Source organism: Salvelinus alpinus, chromosome 16 (assembly GCF_045679555.1).
Source record: "Salvelinus alpinus chromosome 16, SLU_Salpinus.1, whole genome shotgun sequence".
In the NCBI taxonomy this organism is placed as follows: domain Eukaryota; kingdom Metazoa; phylum Chordata; class Actinopteri; order Salmoniformes; family Salmonidae; genus Salvelinus; species Salvelinus alpinus.
The window spans coordinates 26,844,926-26,868,631 of record NC_092101.1 but is presented as its reverse complement, the minus strand read 5'-3'; the positions used below and the strand labels follow the sequence as shown (position 1 = coordinate 26,868,631).

At 43.8% G+C, this 23,706-nt stretch overlaps 1 long non-coding RNA gene across 1 annotated transcript; it reads left to right on the top strand.

The window, feature by feature from the left end:
* Positions 1-404: 404 nt before the first annotated feature.
* Positions 405-2,077, top strand: LOC139541246 (uncharacterized). Its single transcript, XR_011668326.1, has 2 exons — positions 405-550; positions 798-2,077. It is a non-coding gene; the product is annotated as an uncharacterized lncRNA (long non-coding RNA).
* Positions 2,078-23,706: the final 21,629 nt, after the last annotated feature.

Genomic DNA, 23,706 nt, shown 5'->3' with positions numbered 1-23,706 from the left:
CACAGAGCACCGGGACGAATCAGGAAAAGGAGAGTTAGTGAGTTAGTGAGCAGTGAAGTACATGTAGTTCAACTAGTAGTTTAACTCCATTTTGCAGTAGCTTGGTGGTAGTTGAACTAAATTCAGATCTTGGTAGTGTTTTCAGAAGTGAATTACTTTTTTTTGCCATGTAGCGGAGTAGCTAACTATTGGAACTACACACTAGCAGTAGCAACCTGTGATCCTGTTAAGCCCCTGTTTATCTCCCTGTTTCACATGTTATTTTAGCATTAATACATGTCACATATCAGTTTGCAAACAATGTAAAAAAAATCATTGAATCCCATCGGTCACAATAGTGACCGTAAAAAACGTTTTCAGTTATAAGGCTCTAAAAATGTTACTGAATGATCTATCAATGCATTTCCAGCAAATATTTAAATAATAAAGGGTCTCAATGAAAGATGTGCAGTGTCACATGTTTAGTGTAAATTGTCACATGACCAGAGCTGTTTACTTCCTGGTTGCACCATGAGAAGAGGATGACTGCATCAAAGCTCCCAAACAAAAGGTTAGTAAAGTATGTTAACATAAAGTTAGGACAAAGATCTTTGGTACACATCATCTTTAAGGTGTCTAGTATTGATATATGCATTTGCAATTACTCAACTTTGTTCAGTGTGGTCATAGAATGTGTAAACATGTTGACGGCAACAATAGTGACCGGTGGGATAACACAGTGCGTCTAGGTATACACATAGTTATACACATACATAGTTCTTGTTTTACCTAACTTTCTACTCTGTTCTTTCTTTTAGTTTCACTTTGAGTCAAGTTCTGGATATGTTGGATCTAGGTGACTGCCCAGACAAGGCATGCAACATTGCAGTTATCCCTCAAAATGAGAAAGATGCTGTCCTGAGTGATTGTGATAGCGATGGGTCAGATATGGACTATGGACAGGCCATTTTCCAGCCAGGCTGTTAAAGGCATATGCTGAACCTATGCAAACAGATCATGACAGGAACAACGTTATCAGTGATGATGACCCCCCCCCCCCCCCCTCCCCCCCATCCACAACCTCCCCCACCCCCCTCCATTGTTGATAGTGAAGGGCCAAGGGCCTCTACCCGCCAGAGGGTCCAGTCAGAAGAGCCAAGGGCCTCTACAAGCCATACGGGTCAGCCAGAAGAGCCAAGGGAAAAGCTGCAGGTGGTCAAAAATAAAGATTGAGTGTTCAAACGATCGAAGAGGCCTGCCACTGATGTGATTCCAAAACACATAGTATATAGCCCAAATATGCAAACGTTTGGCACGAAACCACTGAGCCACGGAAGGAGATCTTTACTGGCTGCTACTGTTGAAGATCAGGCAAGATATGACAAAACTTCTCACTGGCCAATCAACAAGATGCACCGGTTCCAGAGAAGTCGTCATTGTGACAAACGTACTACCTATGCATGTGAGAAATGCAAAGCGCCACTGCACATTGAGTGCTTCAAGATATACCATGGACAGTAGAAAAGGAGATAAGATCGAATGAAAACGGGCTGAAAAAGACAATAAAAGAAAAATAGAAAAGTCGATAAAGGGTGAGGAGAAGAAGTACAACGGACTCTAGGAAGAAAAGAAAAGTCGACGAAAAAGACAATCAAAATGACTGAAATGTTTTTGGAAAAGAAGGTCAATTGATTCAAGACATACTGTATGACAGTAGGACTGACTGATCACAGTTCAAAATAGTGATGCACAAACTAATCTTGCACTTGGTTCTGAAGCCTAACTCTATGATATATATATATATAAGCACTCATTGTGCAGTGGTGCTTTTTAAATATATATATAATTGTATTTTGTTCAGTGTAGGCCTCTACTTGAATGCATATTCTACAGGCTACCTCTATCCTAAATGTTACCTTTATGTTCAGTGGGAATGAATCACACGACTGCTATACAGTTGTGAGTGAATGTTACACTAAAATGTCACAATGACAATGTTACAATGAATATTGCACTAAAGTACAAGTTCAAATGTTACAATAAAGTTACAATATTAATGTTTCAATACATGTTGCACTAAAGTAACAATGTTGAAATACGTTGATGTTTTTTTTTGTTTTTGTCTTTGCTCTCAGTATTCATATCGGTGTAGTGTAATGGTTTTTGATGTGTAAAATAGTCACACTAGAATGTGACGGGGCATTCTAGTGGCAATGCTGGGGACTGCTAGTGACAGAGTTTTAAATGTGTTAATAACTGGGTTGGGATATATAAGAATGAAGAGTGCCTTTATATGAAGAGTGCCTTGGTCCTCCTTTCTTTTTGATGACCAATTTACCCCTTTTACCCAAGAGCACCTTCTATCTACCAAAATGTACTTTGTGTACCTTAGTAGTGCTTCCCTTCCTTCTCTTTCTACGGGGATATATAAGAACTTTGATAACTGCATAGGAGAAATATGTTAATTCAGTATATGTAACATTATCCCACCGGTCACAATTGTGACCGACCATAAAACACACTTTTTCACCTACTTTTCCATTAAAATTTCAAAAAATAATGATTGATTACTTCAAAGGGTTACTAATGACACTTGATTTGGATATTTTCATGTCTGGGAAAAATTCGGGATTAAATGTGTTAAGCCCCATACAAACATGGTCTCTTTTTTGCTTTCTTGAGTAAGGCAGCTCCAAAATGCAGGTCTTTCAGCCTAGCCCAGTGCTTCCTGTGGTGGTGGGGCAGCCAACGGAAAAGACAGAGCGTAGGGGTTGTAATGTTCTCTAGTTGCGCCGTAATTGGCTCAGTGTTCTATCACTCATGGGGATACTAACTCACTGCAAAATATACAGGAGATTTGGAAAAATTAAAGCCCCTTGGGTGCTGCCATAGAGTTACATTAGAAGTGCCCATCCAAAAAGGCCACAGATAAAATAACGTCAAATCACGTTATATCTACCATAGCTTTGATTTGACTGATCATGTCAACATCTTACTTTCAAAATCTTAGCTAGCAAGCTAGACAAGCAGTCATCATGAATCACATCGACAATCTACTGGCAAATCCTTTTCAATCCTTGTCATATGAAGAGAACGTATAGATAAAACATATCAGTGATCATCGGCCATAAACATTACACAACAATTTGAAATCGCAAATTCAACATCTAGCTCTGATCAACTTAAAATTCTATGCAATACCTACAATCTCACTCAGATTGTCAACAGTGTAACTAGGTTGAATATAAAATATCCTCTGAAATCCTCTTTGATTGATTTGATCTTAACCAATACTCCTCATCGTTTTAATGCTTCTGGTATTTTTGCAAATGACATAAGTGATCACTGTGCTATTGCCTGTGTGAGAGATGGTAAAATTCCTAAGAAATCTCCACGTGTTATTACGAAAAGAAACTGGAAGCGGTTTGATATTCTAGGTTTTTTACATGATGTATCTAGCATTGAATGGAATAGAATGGAATTAATCCCTGACGTTGAACTAGCCTTTTCTTACTTCCACAACGCATTCCAGGATGTATGCAATAGGCATGCCCCTTTTACATTTTTTGGGATTAAGGGCAGAGAGAACCCTTGGTTTACTAAGGAACTTAAATCATAAGGGAACGAAATGCTATGTGGGCTAAAGCAAGAGGGACTGGTTTGGCAGATGATTGGATGGCTTTAAAACGTCTTCGAAATATGGGTGTGGCTATGATCCGTAAATTGAAAGCAGACCACTACCTGAAATCTACTACTCTACTCTAAAATTTAAATAATCCATCCACATTTTGGCAAGTAGTGAAAGGTTTGGAGTGCAGAAAAGATACACAGCTTCCTAAACAATTGTTGGTAGACACACAGATTGTAACTGAGAGAACCTTCATTCTGAAAGCCTTGAACCAGCATTTTTTAGATGCAGGCAGTTTATTTGAAAAGGTCAAAGGTATAATTGAGCCCCCTATACATTTACCTGACACCCCTGTGCACTACTTCACCAGGTTCTCCTTTTCATCCTTCTCTGTTTCAGAAGTGTGTAAAGCCCTGAAAGAAATAGATTTTAAAAAATCCCCTGGCCCTGATGAACTAGACCTCTGCCTCCTACACCTAGCTGCAGACATCATTGTTCCCCCTTAACATGTATTTTTAACCTTACGCTTGATGATAAGGAAATCCCCAAGTTATGGAAACTGCTTTTGTACTGCCTCTCCTGAAAGGTGGAGATCCTTCGCTACTTGACAACTATCGACCCATATCAAAATTGTCTGTACTGTCAAAGGTACTGGAGTCCTTAGTTAGTAGGCAGCTAAAGACCTACATCCAAGAAAACAACATCTTAAATGGAATGCAATCAGGTTTTAGGTCTGGCCACAGCACTGTTTCAGCAACATTTAAGGTTTTAAATGACATCCACTGTGCTCTTGATAATAAGTTACATTGTGTGTCTGTTTTTATTGATTTGTCAAAGGCTTTTGACACCGTGGACCATGCTGTGTTAGTGCAAAGGTTAAAATGTTGTGGAATTACTGGTCATGCTCTAGATTGGTTTATAAATTACCTATCAAATCGTACACAATGTGTAATGGCAGATGGTTGTAAATCTGAGTCCATAGAGGTGTGCTCAGGTGTTCCGCAAGGTTCTATTTTGGGCCAACTGTTGTTCATTTTGTATATCAACAACATTGGGTATCTTATAGAAACAGCAGATGTTCATTTTTATGCAGATGATACTGTTCTTTATTCAAATGGTAGTAGTTTATCTTTAGCTTTTGTAAATGCCCAAAGAGCATTTAACATCATACAACAGAATCTGTATGATTTAAAGCTGATTCTAAATTCGGGTAAAACAAAATGCATGGTATGTTCAAATGCCAGGCATGTTACAAATCATGTCATTGCTACATTGGCTGGTGTCACGCCCTGACCGTAGAGATCCTTTTCATGTCTCTATTTTGGTTGGTCAGAGCGTGAGTTTGGGTGGGCATTCTATGTCTGGTGTTCTATGTTGTCCTTGTTTTGTATTTCTATGTGTTTGGCCTGGTATGGTTCCCAATCAGAGGCAGCTGTCTATCGTTGTCTCTGATTGAGAACCATACTTTGGTAGCCTGTTCCCACCTGTGTTTGTGGGTGGTTGTTTTTTGTTTTGTGTGTATACCTTACAGGACTGTTTCGTTTCGTTCTCTCTCTGTTGTATTTTGTTCATTCAGTGTTCAGTTTATTTAATAACATTAAAATGAACACTTACCACGCTGCACCTTGGTCTTCTCCTTCTCCCGACGACTTTCGTTACAGCTGGACATACTATAGAGCAAGTTAAAGTGTACAAATATTTGGGTGTGTGGGTTGATGATAAGCTGAGCTTCACTGTGCATGTAGGGAACTTGATAAGGAAGCTCAAGCTGAAAATAGGATTTTATTACCGGCATATGGCTTGTTTTTCTTTTGAGGCCAGGAAGGAGCTGGTACGATGTACATTACTGGCGGGTTTTAGATTTTAGTGATGTTATATATATGCAGCCCTCAGGTTCATTACAAATCAGAAACGTCTAACACATCATTGTGATCTCTACAGCGCTGTTGGCTGGTCGTCATTGACCTTGCGTAGGCTGAAACACTGGTATACACTGATTTATAAGGCCATATTGGGTAAAATGCCATTTTATCTCTGTTCTTTTTTAGTCAGGTCAGTAAATAAATATCAATTACGGTCCCATTCTGATTTGCTTCTAACAGTACCAAAAATTAGAACAGGTGGTAGAAATATGATAGAAATAGTTTTAGTTACTTAGCACCGGGTCCTGGAATTCTCCTGAACATTTTAAAATGTGATGATCTAGTTTTGTTGGTGGAGTTTAAACACTTGATCGATGTATATATTATAGAAGAGTGTAATTGTTTTTAGGTCAGCTGTTTTTAGTCAAGATGTTTGTGTTTTTAATGTAATATGTAATTGTTGTACTGTATGTGTGTTTATAGTTTTGTTTAATGTTGTGTTAGTGTATGTAAGTTGTTTTGTCTGAAACGTTTTTCCCCCTGCTACTATTGGACCAGGTCTCTTTTGGAAAAAATATATCTCAATGAGAAAAAACCTGTGTAAAATAAAAACTAAAAACAATGAGTGAATTGTTAGGAATCCGTGGCTAACTGCAAGCGTTGCAATGCCATCAATAGCCTGCTAGTCAGTAGAGTGGGTGTGTGGTCCATGTCTGGGTTTAAGGGTCTCTTTCCAAGCTTAGACAGGATAAACATTCATGGGCCAGAAAAGGTTGAATACGTTGGCCATTCTGTTAATCCAGCATGACTTCTGCCGCGTTCAAAACAACTAGAAACTCTGAACTGGGAAATCTCAGATTTCAGTGAGTTCAAGATAACTGAGAACTGAGAAAAAACGAGATCCGACTGGGAAAATAAGTTTTGAACGGTCATCCAACTCAGAATTCCAAGTCGGGAACTCGGGCCTCTTTCTAGAGCTCCGAACTGAAGATCACTGGCATCATGATTCAACCTTGTTTTTTTCCAAGTTCCCAGATGTCTTGAAAGCAAAAATCCCAGATTTGCACACAAGGACAGCCGCACCACCTTCCTGTTCAAGAGAGAACAGCAAAACAAGGTGAGTCCAAAAATGTATTGTATTGTCCTGCATAAATTATGTCATATACCAGGGAGATACAGTTGAAGTCGGAAGTTTACATACACTTAGGTTGGAGTCATTAAAACTCGTTTTTCAGCCACTCCACAAATTTCTTGTTAACAAACTATAGTTTTGGCAAGTCGGTTAGGACATCTACTTTGTGCATGACACAAGTAATTTTTCCAACAATTGTTTACAGACAGATTATTGTGCGCCTCCACGGTCCAGTGCATCCGGTGCCTCGGCCAAGGACAAGGCCTCCTGCATGTCTCCCCAGCCTGGTGAGTCCTGTGCCTTCTCCCAGAGCCAGGCCTCCTGTGTGTCTGTCCACTCCAGTGGTGATCCATGGCACGAAGCCTCCAGTGATGATCCATGGCACGAAGCCTCCAGTGATAATCCATGGCAAGAAGCCTCCAGTGATAATCAATGGCACAAAGCCTCCTGTGATGATCCATGGCACGAAGCCTCCTGTGATGATCCATGGCACGAAGCCTCCTGTGATGATCCATGGCACGAAGCCTCCAGTGATGATCCATGGCACGAAGCCTCCTGTGAGGATCCATGGCACGAAGCCTCCGGTGAGGATCCATGGCACGAAGCCTCCGGTGAGGATCCATGGCATGAGGCCTCCAACGAAGGACGTCAGTCCGGAGCCTCCAGCTACGCCTTCTAGTCCAGAGCCTCCAGCGACGCCCTCTAGTCCGGAGCCTCCAGCGTCGCCCTCTAGTCCGGAGCCTCCAGCGTCGCCCTCTAGTCCGGAGCCTCCAGCGTCGCCCTCTAGTCCGGAGCCTCCAGCGTCGCCCTCTAGTCCGGAGCCTCCAGCGACGCCCTCTAGTCCGGAGCCTCCAGCGACGCCTTCCTGTCCGGAGCCTCCAGCGTCGCCCTCCTATCCGGAGCAGCCAGAGTCGCCCTCCTGTCCGGAGCAGCCAGAGTCGCCCTCCTGTCCGGAGCAGCCAGAGTCGCCCTCCTGTCCGGAGCAGCCAGAGTCGCCCTCCTGTCCGGAGCAGCCAGAGTCGCCCTCCTGTCCGGAGCAGCCAGAGTCGCCCTCCTGTCCGGAGCAGCCAGAGTCGCCCTCCTGTCCGGAGCAGCCAGAGCCGCCCGTCAGTCAGGAGCTGCCTGAGCCGCCCGTCAGTCAGGAGCCGCCTTTCACTCCGGTGCTGCCGGAGTCGCCCTTCACTCCGGCGCTGCCGGAGTCTCCCGTCTGTCCGGCGCTGATGGATTGCGGAGTCTCCCGTCTATTCGGGGCCCGCTGAAAGGGTCCCCAGTCCGAGGTCGGCGGCGAGGGTCGCCGCTCCAAAGGCGCCACATAAGTGGGCCAAGACTATGGTGGAGTGGGGTCCACGTCCCGCACCAGAGCCACCGCCGCGGTGAAATGCCCACCCAGACCCTCCCCCTTTTTATGTCTTTCTTTTAGTTGGTTAGGGCGTGAGTTAGGGTGGACATTCTATGTTGTTTTTCTATGTTTTGTTCTGTTGTGGGTGGTTGTTTCCTGTGTTATTGTTTGCACCATATGGGACTGTTTCGGTTGTTTGTTTGTACTTTTGTTATTTTGTTCAGTGTTCTGTGGATTTATTAAATATTCTCATTATGGACACTTACCACGCTGCACATTGGTCCGATCCTTGCGGCGACTCCTCAGACGAGGACGAAATCCGTTACAAACTGACCTAAGACAGGGCATTTTTACTAGGGTTAAATGTCAGGAATTGTGAAAAACTGAGTTTAAATGTATTTGGCTAAGGTGTATGTAAACTTCCGACTTCAACTGTATGTAGTATATACAGTGGGGAGAACAAGTATTTGATACACTGACAATTTTGCAGGTTTTCCTACTTACAAAGCATGTAGAGGTCTGTAATTTTTATCATAGGTACACTTCAATTGTGAGAGAAGGAATCTAAAACAAAAATCCAGAAAATCACATTGTATGATTTTTAATTAATTAATTTGCATTTTATTGCATGACATAAGTATTTGATACATCAGAAAAGCAGAACTGAATATTTGGTACAGAAACCTTAGTTTGCAATTACAGAGATCATACGTTTCCTGTAGTTCTTGACCAGGTTTGCACACACTGCAGCAGGGATTTTGGCCCACTCCTCCATACAGACCTTCTCCAGATCCTTCAGGTTTCGGGGCTGTCGCTGGGCAATACGGACTTTCGGCTCCCTCCAAAGATTTTCTATTGGGTTCAGGTCTGGAGACTGGCTAGGCCACTCCAGGACCTTGAGATGCTTCTTACGGAGCCACTCCTTAGTTGCCCTGGCTGTGTGTTTCGGGTCGTTGTCATGCTGGAAGACCCAGCCACGACCCATCTTCAATGCTCTTACTGAGGGAAGGAGGTTGTTGGTCAAGATCTCGCGATACATGGCCCCATCCATCCTCCCTTCAATACGGTGCAGTCGTCCTGTCCCCTTTGCAGAAAAGCATCCCCAAAGAATGATGTTTCCACCTCCATGCTTCACGGTTGGGATGGTGTTCTTGGGGTTGTACTCATCCTTCTATTCCTCCAAACACGGCGAGTGGAGTTTAGAGCAAAAAGCTCTATTTTTGTCTCATCAGACCACATGACCTTCTCCCATTCCTCCTCTGGATCATCCAGATGGTCATTGGCAAACTTCAGACGAGCCTGGACATGCGCTGGCTTGAGCAGGGGGACCTTGCGTGCGCTGCAGGATTTTAATCCATGACGGCGTAGTGTGTTACTAATGGTTTTCTTTGAGACTGTGGTCCCAGCTCTCTTCAGGTCATTGACCAGGTCCTGCCGTGTAGTTCTGGGCTGATCCCTCACATTCCTCATGATCATTGATGCCCCACGAGGTGAGATCTTGCATGGAGCCCCAGACCGAGGGTGATTGACCGTCATCTTGAACTTCTTCCATTTTCTAATAATTGTGCCAACAGTTGTTGCCTTCTCACCAAGCTGCTTGGCTATTGTCCTGTAGCCCATCCCAGCCTTGTACAGGTCTACAATTTATCCCTGATGTCCTTACACAGCTCTCTGGTCTTGGCCATTGTGGAGAGGTTGGAGTCTGTTTGATTGAGTGTGTGGACAGGTGTCTTTTATACAGGTAACGAGTTCAAACAGGTGCAGTTAATACAGGTAATGAGTGGAGAACAGGAGGGCTTCTTAAAGAAAAACTAACAGGTCTGTGAGAGCCGGAATTCTTACTGGTTGGTAGGTGATCAAATACTTATGTCATGCAATAAAATGCAAATTAATTACTTAAAAATCATACAATGTGATTTTCTGGATTTTTGTTTTAGATTCCGTCTCTCACAGTTGAAGTGTACCTATGATAAAAATGACAGACCTCTACATGCTTTGTAAGTAGGAAAACCTGCAAAATCGGCAGTGTATCAAATACTTGTTCTCCCCACTGTATATATATATATTGTTTTAATGAATGCTGGTATTTAAATGGCTGGATTGCTAAATTAGTTGCTATTTAGCTTGCTAATGTTCCTTAGCCGCACACCCTAGTGTAACGTCCTGACCAGAGTTATTATGTGTTTTGCTTGTTTAGTGTTGGTCAGGACGTGAGCTGGGTGGGAATTCTATGTTGTGTGTCTAGTTTGTCTGTTTCTATGTCCAGCCTAATATGGTTCTCAATCAGAGGCAGATGGTAATCGTTGTCCCTGATTGAGAATCATATATAGGAGGCTTGTTTTGTGTTGGGATTTGGTGGGTGTTTCTGTAACGGTTTTCTTCCATAGTTGAAGAAGAGGACCAAAATGCAGCGCGGTTAGTGTTCAACATGTTTAATCTGACAATAAACGGGAACACTATACAAACAACAAAATAACAAATGTGAAAACCGAGACAGACCTATCTGGTGCAGAACACAAACACAGAGACAGGAAACAAACACCCACCAAATCCCAACACAAAACAAGCCTCCTATATATGATTCTCAATCAGGGACAACGATTACCATCTGCCTCTGATTGAGAACCATATTAGGCTGGACATAGAAACAGACAAACTAGACACACAACATAGAATTCCCACCCAGCTCACGTCCTGACCAACACTAAACAAGCAAAACACATAATAACTCTGGTCAGGACGTTACACCTAGCCAAAGCCACAGTGAACGGCCCTGTCTTGTAATATTTTTACAGCCCTGCTAGCTACTTAAAGATTACTTATTATCGAGGAGTACTGACGTCAAACATGTTTTTGTATTTTTGGCAAAACAACAACTGAAGGTCTAAAACTTCAGGCAGGCTGGCTGGCTAGCTATAATTTCAATGCTACCTAGCCTTAACCGCGCCAGCTCGCGATTAGCATGAAAACATTGACAAAGCTCACAAAGCTCATTTGACCGAGGACAACCCCGTAAAAACTTTGCTAATATCTACAACAGATCAGCTTTCCAACAGCACAGATATTACTTTCAAATACTCTTTGAAATATGAATATTTCATCTAAGCCTATGATGTAGAAATGAACAACTTCAGAATAAACCAGGAACGTTAACGTTAGTACTATGACACTGTTTAAACAGGAATCACAGTCGCATCCATGGTCTCTATTTTCACAAAACTGTCGTCTTGCAGAATGGAAACCACGCAGAGGAGCCTTGAGTGGGCTAAGGGGAGGCTGATAAATGTTGGGTTTACTGTTGATTTTTTTTTTTTCACTCTTCGTTCTCCAGCTGCCCATTGTATTCGTTCTTGGTCAACATTTGTATTTATGTCTTGGCTTTAAAATCCAACATTATAAAACATTGCCAATTTGTGACAGTTACTATAATTTAAAAGTGCTTTTGGAATGAGGGGGTTGGGCTGTGTCACAATACATTAAGTAGCCTAAACACAGTGTATTATTGTTACAGCCAGTTCCGGTTACCGGGCACCTCGGACTTGGAGAGGAGCTATAGGTGCACCTTGTTATGCCATCACTCAAGAGCAACTGAGGTTTCTGATGTCCTGTGCTTTCAGTGTGTCTCAGATGGCAGATATTCTACATGTGTCCCGATCGACAGTCAAACGTTGTCTAAGGTCAGTTGTGCTAGGGAGTAATGCTATAAACTACAGACTTTAGATGCATGGTTTTTCCCAGACACTTCAATCTGTCACATGCACCGTTATATTCTGACATGTCAGACTTGGCTCTGGATGAAAAGATTAAGGACTTCGTGGCTGGGAACGACAAACTTGGACCGGAGGCTGTTCGATCACAATTAAGGGCTCTGGGTGCAGAGACGCAGAGTGAGGGACAGCATGCTTCGTGTTAACCAGAGGGCGGCTGCCCTCAGAGCCATGTAGCAGAGGCTGCATAGAAGGTCATACCGTGTTGCTGGACCAAACTCGTTATGGCACCTTCATGGAAACCACAAACTGATAAGGTAGATGTATCTTTGTGATAGACACAATTATCTATATCACTGGTGAGAAGTTGTACATTATAACATCTCAAATTGTTCATCAATAACTAACAGTTCAGTAAGCAATGGCCCTTGATACCATATGTCACTAGTGGATAATAATTGTTTTATTGTGTTTCTGCTACTTCTGTGATTGATAGAATATCTGCATCATGAAATGAACAAACATGCTTATATTGAGGAGATACGGAGGCAAAAACAGTCGGAGCAAGGTATTTGTGCCTAAGTGTGAACAACAGGAGAGTCTGTCCTCTTGACTCATCAAGATAAACGTGGTTATTTTTCCAACTGAAGTAGATATTGTAATCACACATCTTCCGCTGCAGGAAACAGTCTAGAACAAACCCTTGTTGTGGCCTTTAGAGGGCTAACGGAAGTACTTATAGTTGTGATCCACAGTAGATTGTTCATTATTTTGGATGTTAATGTAATATTTGGTCTGCTGCTTTGTTATATACTGCAGGAACCTGATGCAGCATCTAAGTGGTAAAGGAGGATGGTGATGTTTGTATATTTAATGTGTCTTCAGCTTTTGTATCATCCAGTGCTGTATTTTCTGATTTAGGTGGAGGACAGTCATACATGGTGGCATTGATGGGTACAGCAGCCTCGTTGTGTTTCTCCGTGCTTCCAGCAACAATCGCAGCAGTACTGTAATGGATTGCTTGATGAATGCTGTCTCCAGATATGGCGTTCCCTCCAGAGTTAGGACGGACTAGGGAGGAGGAAACAACACCGTCTGCTTGTTGAAAATTGTATTTAAAAAATCGAGCTACATGCATCCTTAAAATGTCTTCTTGACCTACACATTGATTACATTCTATAGTGAGTGATGCATGCGGCTACATTTTTCAAATGTAAATCATTTTCAGAACGCAATCACCTCATGTTTGACAGCTTTATTGCTTTCTCCCAGTTTTTGAAATGTATAAGCCTTTAAATTACCTTTTATAGACTACTTCTACAAACGAGGCTACACTTGTGGCAGCACCTATTCCTGTGGCCCCCCCATCTTTTGCACCACTTCTTGTGGCCCCCCTCCACCTATACCACTTCCTGTGGCCTAGCCTCCACCATTCCCTGAGGCTTATCGTCCACCTTCACCACACTCTTCTGTTGATGTTGGTGATGACAATGAGTAAGTCACCCCTGTAAATAATTATGTGTCTTATTACAGATGAATTGTGGGAAATATCTGAGTTTTGTGATTCTGAATGTCTCTTTTTTTAGTGTTGACCTCCAAACACTGCTGAAGTTAATGAGCAGCAAGGTTGACTCTTTCTTTCCCCTGATGCCAACCAAATTAATGTGATGAGGAACAACGTTTATGATTGTGCAGAGGCTTTAAGAAAGCACGCTTTAATCCGGAGGCAAAAATAGACATGGTTTTTAGAGATGCTGACGGAAAAGGGACAGCTGATGAGGGTGGTCCCTCGAGAATTTCTCCGGCTGCTAATGAGTGCCATCCATTCCTCTGCAATATTTGAGGGACCTGATTGGCAAAAATGCCTTTCGTGCAACTCTCAAGGTGAGTTACACTTTTACACCAACAAAGACACGTTTGTTTATGGCAATATGTATGACTTGAGTAAGACATTAGATTTTTGTATGTTATGTAATGTGTCCTTTATTTACTGTTTGTCTTATGTGTGACAGCACTCCATGGTGGCGTATACAAGCAGGTGGGCCGCATGATTGCTGTCTGTCTGGTACATGTGTAACGATCGTCTGAAGAAGTGGACCAAACCGCAGCGTGGTACGTGTTCATTATAATTTATTCCACAAAAACACTCAAGCAAAATAACAAAGTGAGAAACGAAACAGTTCTGTAAGGTGCAGACACTAAACAGAAAATAACTACCCACAAAACACAGGTGGGGAAAGGCTGCCTAAGTATGATTCCCAATCAGAGACAACGATAGACAGCTGCCTCTGATTGGGAACCACACTCGGCCAAAAACAAAGAAATATAACACATAGAATGCCCACCCTAATCACACCCTGGCCTAACCAAAATAGAGACTAAAACCCTCTCTATGGCCAGGGCGTGACAACATGGGGGTGTAGAGCCACACGTTTTTTCAGAGGCTATACAGGCAAGTGTGTGGCCTACAACCTCCTGTGCCAGAACTGAAAGAAATTGCGGAATATGACTTGAGAGAGAAGTTGGAGAAGGTAAGTACTTTATACTGTGATGGATGTTATGTTACTGTTAATTTGCAGTTTGAAAAAAATATTAGGGTTGTAGATGTTCATGAATACTTTTCCACATGGATTTGGTTTCCTTTTGTTGGCAGTCAATTTTTTTAAGGGTAGTGATAATCAGTTTATTATTTAGCTCATTTGTCCCAAAACACAATCTAAGATCTAGTTAGCACAAACTGTTGACGAGGCACAGGAAGCGGTCATGTTGCGTTCAGTGCGATACATTCATACATTGGAGAGGGATGCCCTGGTGGAGTCAGCCACAAAATTCTACTTAGAAAGCAGGATAAGGGATGCTCTTGAGCAGTGAGTTTCCATATACGTATCTAAGGAATCTCAAGTTTAGTTAAATTCTTCAGGGCAAATTCATTATGTGACTTTTTAAAAAACTTTATAGATTCAAAGAGGGTCTGGAGTGTCTAGGTCTCCTGCCTTACATGAATAGACACTCAAGCCTCTTCAGAGAAGTTTTCATCTACGCTGAGAAACCTCTTTTGGCCAAAGACATAGCTTCCCTCTTCAAAGCAGAGCGCTCCCCACCTGGTACCAATCAAAGAGCAATAGAGAGAAGAGGCATATGTTTCTGGAGGGACTGGCTGCTGGAGGTGGAAGGTTAGATGCAAAACCATGATCATTGAAGTAACATGGCCCACATCAATAAAATATAACACCTAATCACTCTAACAACTATGGGACAGCATTTTGTAGCCTTCTTCTTTCATGAGCCCCCTAAGAACGTAATAGAAAAATTAAATCCTAAACTACTTTCACTTAGAGTATCATGTTCTCAAATAATTGTTACTTATGGACTTTAATGTCCCACCCTTATTTTTTCAGGGGGAACACATACCCTTTAACCATGGAGAAGGTTTCATTTTCACTTTGGGTGCTTCAGCATTCCTAGGCTGGGATTGCCAGTGGAGCCACAGCTACAGTTCTCTCTGCTACTGCACGGCAAGCGGTACCGGAGCGCCACGTCTAGGTCCAAGAGGCTTCTAAATAGATTCTACCCCCAAGCCATAAGACTACTGAACATCTAATCAAATGGCTACCCAGACTATTTGCTGCTACTCTATTATCTATGCAGTCACTTTAATATCTTTAATACCTACATGTATATATTAACTCGACTAACCGGTGTCTGGCGCTAACCGGTGTCAATGTGCCGGAGCTGGCGCTCCGGCACATTGACTCTGTACCGGTATCCCCTGTATATAGCCTCGCTATTGTTATTTTACTACTGCTCTTTAATTATTTTTTACTTTTATTTCTTGTTTTTTTGTCGTTTTTTTAAACTGCATTGTTGGTTAAGGGCTTGTATGTAAGCATTTCACTGTAAGGTCTACTACACCTGTTGTATTCGGTGCATGTGACAAATACAATTTGATTTAAAGGGAATTCATTTTAGGGGAATTATCCAAAATGTTTATTGCATGACTACCTAGTAAATTGGGAAGACTGCAGCCAATGTTAATTGGTGATGTGTCCCAAAAGGATTGATATTATGAAAGTTCCGACAGGATTGTCCATCAGCAAAAAAAAGTTGTGTTGTGAAAGTTTTCAAAAACATTACAACCAATCATAATCAATTGGACACAGTAATACATAATGCAGCTTTTATATTTTAATAAATGTATGATTTCTTAGTGGGTAAACTGAGCATTATGCAAAGTAGTTAAGTCATGTATGTCAATATGTGCAAAGTTACCATAAATAAATCTTACAGTAAATATGGACATTTCATTTACATGTTATGGCAATACAAACAGACACCGTAGTTGGTACATAGGCCGTGGTGCAGCAAGTTTGAGGGTAGTGGAGAAGCACTAGTGGGACTTTTTGAGTGACTGAGGGCAGAAAAGGATATCAGGGTGCCCGGGAACTTGAAGCTGCTGATCATCTCCATGTCAATGTAAAGTAGATGGGAGAATGGTAAACGGGGGGGGGGTCTACACACTGTGAACAATTTAGACTAAGGATGCATTGAGATACTGATCTTTCATTACCAGGACAGGAAAACAGGGACAAAAGGGGGCTGTAATGAGAAGAGTAATTACTATCAATAAAAAGGTTTTGTTTATAAATGTATGTTCTAACAGGGATGATGTGTGCTAAATTGATAAGCTGGAATTCGAGTCCTATACTCAAAGTAAGCGCTAAGGACTGTCATTCTAAATCCGACCATCACCCCTGGTGAGACAAAACCGCGACTCGTCAGTGAAGAGCACTTTTTGTCAGTCCTATCTGGTCCAGCGACGGTGGATTTGTGCCCATAGGCGACATTGTTGCCTGTGATGTCTGATGAGGACCTGCCTTACAACAGGCCTTCAAGCCCTCAGTCCAGCCTCTCTCAGCCTACTGCAGACAGTCTGAGCACTGATGGAGGGATTGTGCGTCCCAACTCGGGAAGTTGTTGCCGTCCTGTATCTGTCCCGCAGGTGTGATGTTCGGATGTAACAATCCTATGCAGGTGTTGTTACACGTGGTCTGCCACTGCGAAGACGATCAGCTGTCCATCCTGTCTCCCTGTAGCGCTGTCTCAGGTGTCTCACAGTACGAACATTGCAATTTATTGCCCTGGCCACATCTGCAGTCCTCATGCTTCCTTGCAGCATGCCTAAGGCACGCTTACGCAGATGAGCAGGGACCCTGGGCATCTTTCTTTTGGTGTTTTTCAGTCAGTCAAAGGCCTCTTTAAGTCCTAGGTTTTCATAACTGTGACCTTAATTGCCTACCGTCTGTAAGCTGTTAGTCTTAACGACCGTTCCACAGGTGCATGTTCATTAATTGTTTATGGTTCAATGAACAAGCATGGGAAACAGTGTTTAAACCCTTTACAATGAAGATCTGTGAAGTTATTTGGATTTTTACCAAAAAAATCTTTTTTTTGCTGAGTATATATTGATTTGAGAATGTTTATAACTGTATAAATACATTAGGAGTAGTGACTAGTCTGTAGGAGTTAGATGGCAAATGTATCTGTAGCAGGAGGCGAGGTGTTTGAGACAATGTTTACATAGGGCTGTTAAGTGGGATGGAACATGACTGCAGTGGAGGTCTGTGGGGGCTCATAAATTAAGATCATGGTGAGAGTAGAAGAGATAGTGGTGGTATTTCAGACACTATGGTCAACTTTTAAGAAACCTGTGACTCAGAGTTTTGTTAAGTTGAATATTCTTCCAACTCATTAATCTCTTTGCCAATTTCTAACAGCCGGCGAACACTTGACAGATTACATGCAGTAGTTATTATCACGACAGTTGCTGTAGGGACCGTAATTGAAGGAGGCTATAGGCATGGCCCATGTTAATAGTAGCAGGGGTCACTTTAGTAGCAATGTTGGGATATCAGTTTATGAGGACTCGTGCCACATGGATTGGTAACTGGGAGACCGATGGGAGTACAGGGGAGGCTGTTTTTCAAATGTCACAAATTAGTGATCTTGCCATAATAGGAAAGTCTATGTTGTCAGGGAATGACCCATCTCCTCTCTTCTCCAGACCATTTCCGGAGACCTTCTCCCTTACCTCACCTCGCTCATCAACTCATCCTTGACCGCTGGCTACGTCCCTTCCGTCTTCAAGAGAGCGAGAGTTGCACCCCTTCTGAAAAAACCTACACTCGATCCCTCCGATGTCAATAACTACAGACCAGTATCCCTTCTTTCTTTTCTCTCCAAAACTCTTGAACGTGCCGTCCTTGGCCAGCTCTCCTGCTATCTCTCTCAGAATGACCTTCTTGATCCAAATCAGTCAGGTTTCAAGACTAGTCATTCAACTGAGACTGCTCTTCTCTGTGTCACGGAGGCGCTCCGCACTGCTAAAGCTAACTCTCTCTCCTCTGCTCTCATCCTTCTAGACCTATCGGCTGCCTTTGATCCTCCTCTCCACCCTCTCCGAGCTGGGCATCTCCGGCAAGGTCCACGCTTGGATTGCGTCCTACCTGACAGGTCGCTCCTACCAGGTGGCGTGGCGAGAATCTGTCTCCGCACCACGTGCTCTCACCACTGGTGTCCCCCAGGGTTCTGTTCTAGGCCCTCTCCTATTCTCGCTATACACCAAGTCACTTGGCTCTGTCATATCCTCACATGGTCTCTCCTATCATTGCTATGCAGACGACACACAATTAATCTTCTCCTTTCCCCCCTCTGATAACCAGGTGGTGAATCGCATCTCTGCATGTCTGGCAGACATATCAGTGTGGATGACGGATCACCACCTCAAGCTGAACCTCGGCAAGACGGAGCTGCTCTTCCTCCCGGGGAAGGACTGCCCGTTCCATGATCTCGCCATCACGGTTGACAACTCCATTGTGTCCTCCTCCCAGAGTGCTAAGAACCTTGGCGTGATCCTGGACAACACCCTGTCGTTCTCAACTAACATCAAGGCGGTGACCCGTTCCTGTAGGTTCATGCTCTACAACATTCGCAGAGTACGACCCTGCCTCACGCAGGAAGCGGCGCAGGTCCTAATCCAGGCACTTGTCATCTCCCGTCTGGATTACTGCAACTCGCTGTTGGCTGGGCTCCCTGCCTGTGCCATTAAACCCCTACAACTCATCCAGAACGCCGCAGCCCGTCTGGTGTTCAACTTTCCCAAGTTCTCTCACGTCACCCCGCTCCTCCGCTCTCTCCACTGGCTTCCAGTTGAAGCTCGCATCCGCTCCAAGACCATGGTGCTTGCCTACGGAGCTGTGAGGGGAACGGCACCTCCGTACCTTCAGGCTCTGATCAGGCCCTACACCCAAACAAGGGCACTGCGTTCATCCACCTCTGGCCTGCTCGCCTCCCTACCTCTGAGGAAGTACAGTTCCCGCTCAGCCCAGTCAAAACTGTTCGCTGCTCTGGCACCCCAATGGTGGAACAAACTCCCTCACGACGCCAGGTCAGCGGAGTCAATCACCACCTTCCGGAGACACCTGAAACCCCACCTCTTTAAGGAATACCTAGGATAGGATAAAGTAATCCTTCTAACCCCCCCCCCCCCCCTTAAAAGAGTTAGATGCACTATTGTAAAGTGGTTGTTCCACTGGATATCATAAGGTGAATGCACCAATTTGTAAGTCGCTCTGGATAAGAGCGTCTGCTAAATGACTTAAATGTAAATGTAATGTGTTGCAGTGTGTATATCCTCAGGTGAAAGCAGAGATAACCAAGGGCACTGGCTGAATTCTGGAGATTGAGTGTACATCAAGATGCACCAGGCGGGGTGTTACGTTCCCCAGTTTCTGTGTTGTAGCTTTTGTATTTGAGTGTGTGTGTTTCAGGAGATAGCTTCCTGAGTTCTACCCAACCAGCTGATTGGTCGACTCAATGGCTAATTGATGATTGGAGAGCTGACCCCGCCCCCTCGTCAAGAAGCAGCTGACTTTAATTACTATTGCCACCTGAAGATATAAAAGCCAGTGTTCTGTTCAGAAGGGAGATCATTAGAGTGAGAGAGGATAGGCAGGGTGAGATCATTGAAGGCTGAGGAATGCAGAGAGTTTGATTGTGAGAGAGATATTTGCTGAGAGGAGGCTAATGGCTTTGGGGTAATTTACTGTGTTAGTTGTTGCTGGGAGCAGTTGGTATATTCTGTAAGTTTGTTGCTCAGTCAGTCTCATTGATGTCCTGTGTTTCTGAGTGTTTGTGAAATTGTTAATAACTATTCTGTTTCATTTGTTCCCAGGGGGGAAGGGGAAGGCACCTAGGGAGTGTTTAGGCAAGAGGCCCGCGGGCATACATATACCCGTAGTATATTCACTGGCGGGCATACATATACCCGTAGTATATTCACTGTCTAGGCACACTAGGTACCCCTGTATTTTGGTTAGGGCACCAGGTGGTGCTAAGTTAAGTGGGTAGGCAGGTTAGATAGGAGAGGGGGAGCTTTGATATTTACTTTCTTTGCTTTGGTTCCGTCCAGCCCCTTTTCCCCATAAGGAAATAAATCCTAGTAAGCGGTCAAATCTGCCTTTTTGTCGTCCTTCCTCACACCTACAGTTCATACCTATTTCACTTCACGGGGAGTTGAGTTGCAGCAGGGTGTTGCGTTCCCTCTTCACAGAGGCGTGCGTAACACGGGGGTGTTGGGACAGCGTTGGTTTGGTCCACACACAGTACTCCTTACAACAGCTGCAGAGGTAAAGATCGTCATGTCTCTCCTTGGTGGTTGCATAGTTCTCACTTGAAGTGAGGTCCAGCTGCATAATGGGTGAGCTTGAAGACACCATGACAGAGGAAGCGGAGTGAGAGAGAGACTAGTGGGAGCCACTTTGAACATCGTAGTTGGGTTGGAGTTAGCTGCTTTATTGCCCCAGCCGCGAACTCAGGCTCTGGGTGTAGTTATTCCGACCCTCTCTGCCTAGTCATCGCCATTTTACCTGCTGTTGTTGTGTTAGCTGTTAGCTGATGCTGTCTCACCTGTTGTCTTAGCTAGCTCTCCCAATCAATACCTGCGATTACTTTATGCCTCGCTGTATGTCTCTCTCAAATGTCAATATGCCTTGTATACTGTTGTTCAGGTTAGTTATCATTGTTTTAGTTTATAATGGAGCCCCTAGTTCCACTCTTCATACCTCTGACGCCTCCTTTGTCCCACCTCCCACACATGCGGTGACCTCACCCATTATAACCAGCATGTCCAGAGATACAATCACTCTTATCACCCAGTGCCTGGGCTTACCTCTGCTGTACCCGCACCCAACCATACCCCTTTCTGCACATTATGCCCTGAATCTATTCTACCATGCCCTGAAATCTGCTCCTTTTATTCTTTGTCCCCAACACTCTAGGCGACCAGTTTTGATAGCCTTTAGCTGCACCCTCATCCTACTCCTCTGTCCCCAGGCACCCTCATTTGTTGACTTCTGTGATCGAAAAAGCCTTGGTTTCATGCATGTCAACATTAGAAGCCTCCTCCCTAAGTTTGTTTTACTCACTGCTTTAGCACACTCTGCCAACCCTGATGTCCTTGCCGTGTCTGAATCATGGCTTAGGAAGGCCACCAAATATTCGGAGATTTCCATACCCAACTATAACATTTTCCGTCTAGATAGAACTGCCAAAGGGGGAGGAGTTGCAATCTACTGCAGAGATAGCCTGCAAAGTAATGTCATACTTTCCAGGTCCATACCCAAACAGTTCGAACTTCTAATTTAAAAAATTTATCTTTCCAGAAATAAGTCTCTCACTGCTACCGACCCCCCTCAGCTCCCAGCTGTGCCCTGGACACCATTTGTGAATTGATCGCCCCCCATCTAGCTTCAGAGTTTGTTCTGTTAGGTGACCTAAACTGGGATATGCTTAACACAACGGCAGTCCTACAATCTAAGCTAGATGCCCTCAATCTCACACAAATCATCAAGGAACCCACCAGGTACAACCCTAAATCTGTAAACATGGGCACCCTCATAGATATTATCCTGACCAACTTGCCCTCCAAATACACCTCTGCTGTCTTCAATCAGGATCTCAGCGATCATTGCCTGTATCCGCTACAGCTCCGCCCCCCCCGCAGCTACTCGCCCAAGCGTCCCCAGCTTCTCCTTTACCCAAATCCAGATAGCAGATGTTCTGAAAGATCTGCAAAACCTGGACCCATACAAATCAGCTGTGCTTGACAATCTAGACCCTCTATTTCTGAAACTATCCGCCATCATTGTCGCAACCCCTATTACCAGCCTGTTCAACCTCTTTCATATCGTCTGAGATCCCCAAGGATTGGAAAGTTGCTGCGGTCATCCCCCTCTTCAAAGGGAGAGACACCCTGGACCCAAACTGTTACAGACCTATATCCATCCTGCCCTGCCTATCTAAGGTCTTCGAAATCCAAGTTAATAAACAGATCACTGACCATCTCGAATCCCACCGTACCTTCTCCGCTGTGCAATCCGGTTTCCGAGCCGGTCACGGGTGCACCTCAGCCACGCTCAAGGTACTAAATTATATCATAACTGCCATCGATAAAAGACAGTACTGTGCAGCCGTCTTCATCGACCTGGCCAAGGCTTTCGACTCTGTCAATCACCATATTCTTATCGGCAGACTCAGTAGCCTCGGTTTTTCTGATGACTGCCTTGCCTGGTTCACCAACTACTTTGCAGACAGAGTTCAGTGTGTCAAATCGGAGGGCATGTTGTCCGGTCCTCTGGCAGTCTCTATGGGGGTACCACAGGGTTCAATTCTCGGGCCGAATCTTTTCTCTGTATATATCAATGATGTTGCTCTTGCTGCGGGCGATTCCCTGATCCACCTCTACGCAGACGACACCATTCTGTATACTTCTGGCCCTTCCTTGGACACTGTGCTATCTAACCTCCAAATGAGCTTCAATGCCATACAACACTCCTTCCGTGGCCTCCAACTGCTCTTAAACGCTAGTAAAACCAAATGCATGCTTTTCAACCGTTCGCTGCCTGCACCCGCCCGCCCGACTAGCATCACCACCCTGGACGGTTCCGACCTAGAATATGTGGACATCTATAAATACCTAGGTGTCTGGCTAGACTGTAAACTCTCCTTCCAGACTCATATTAAACATCTCCAATCCAAAATCAAATCAAGAATCGGCTTTCTATTTCGCAACAAAGCCTCCTTCACTCACGCCGCCAAACTTACCCTAGTAAAACTGACTATCCTACCGATCCTCGACTTCAGCGATGTCATCTACAAAATAGCTTCCAATACTCTACTCAGCAAACTAGATGCAGTTTATCATAGTGCCATCCGTTTTGTTACTAAAACACCTTATACCACCCACCACTGCGACCTGTATGCTCTAGTCGGCTGGCCCTCGCTACATATTCGTCGCCAGACCCACTGGCTCCAGGTCATCTATAAGTCCATGCTAGGTAAAGCTCCGCCTTATCTCAGTTCACTGGTCACGATAACAACACCCACCCGTAGCATGCGCTCCAGCAGGTATATCTCACTGATCATCCCAAAAGCCAACACCTCATTTGGCCGCCTTTCCTTCCAGTTCTCTGCTGCCTGTGACTGGAACGAATTGCAAAAATTGCTGAAGTTGGAGACTTTTATTTCCCTCACCAACTTTAAACATCTGCTATCTGAGCAGCTAACCGATTGCTGCAGCTGTACATAGTCCATCTGTAAACAGTCCACCCAATTTACCTACCTCATCCCCTACTGTTTTTATTTATTTACTTTTCTGCTCTTTTGCACACCAGTATCTCTATTTGCACATGATCATCTGATGATTTATCACTCCAGTGTTAATCTGCTAAATTGTAATTATTCGCTCCTATGGCCTATTTATTGCCTACCTCCTCATGCCTTTTGCACACAATGTATATAGACTAATTTTTTCCCCCTACTGTTATTGACTTGTTTATTGTTTACTCCATGTGTAACTGTGTTGTTGTCTGTTCACACTGCTATGCTTTATCTTGGCCAGGTCGCAGTTGTAAATGAGAACTTGTTCTCAACTAGCCTACCTGGTTAATATAAAGGTGAAAAGAAAAAAAAAAAAATTGGTTAATGCATCATATGAAAGAGGA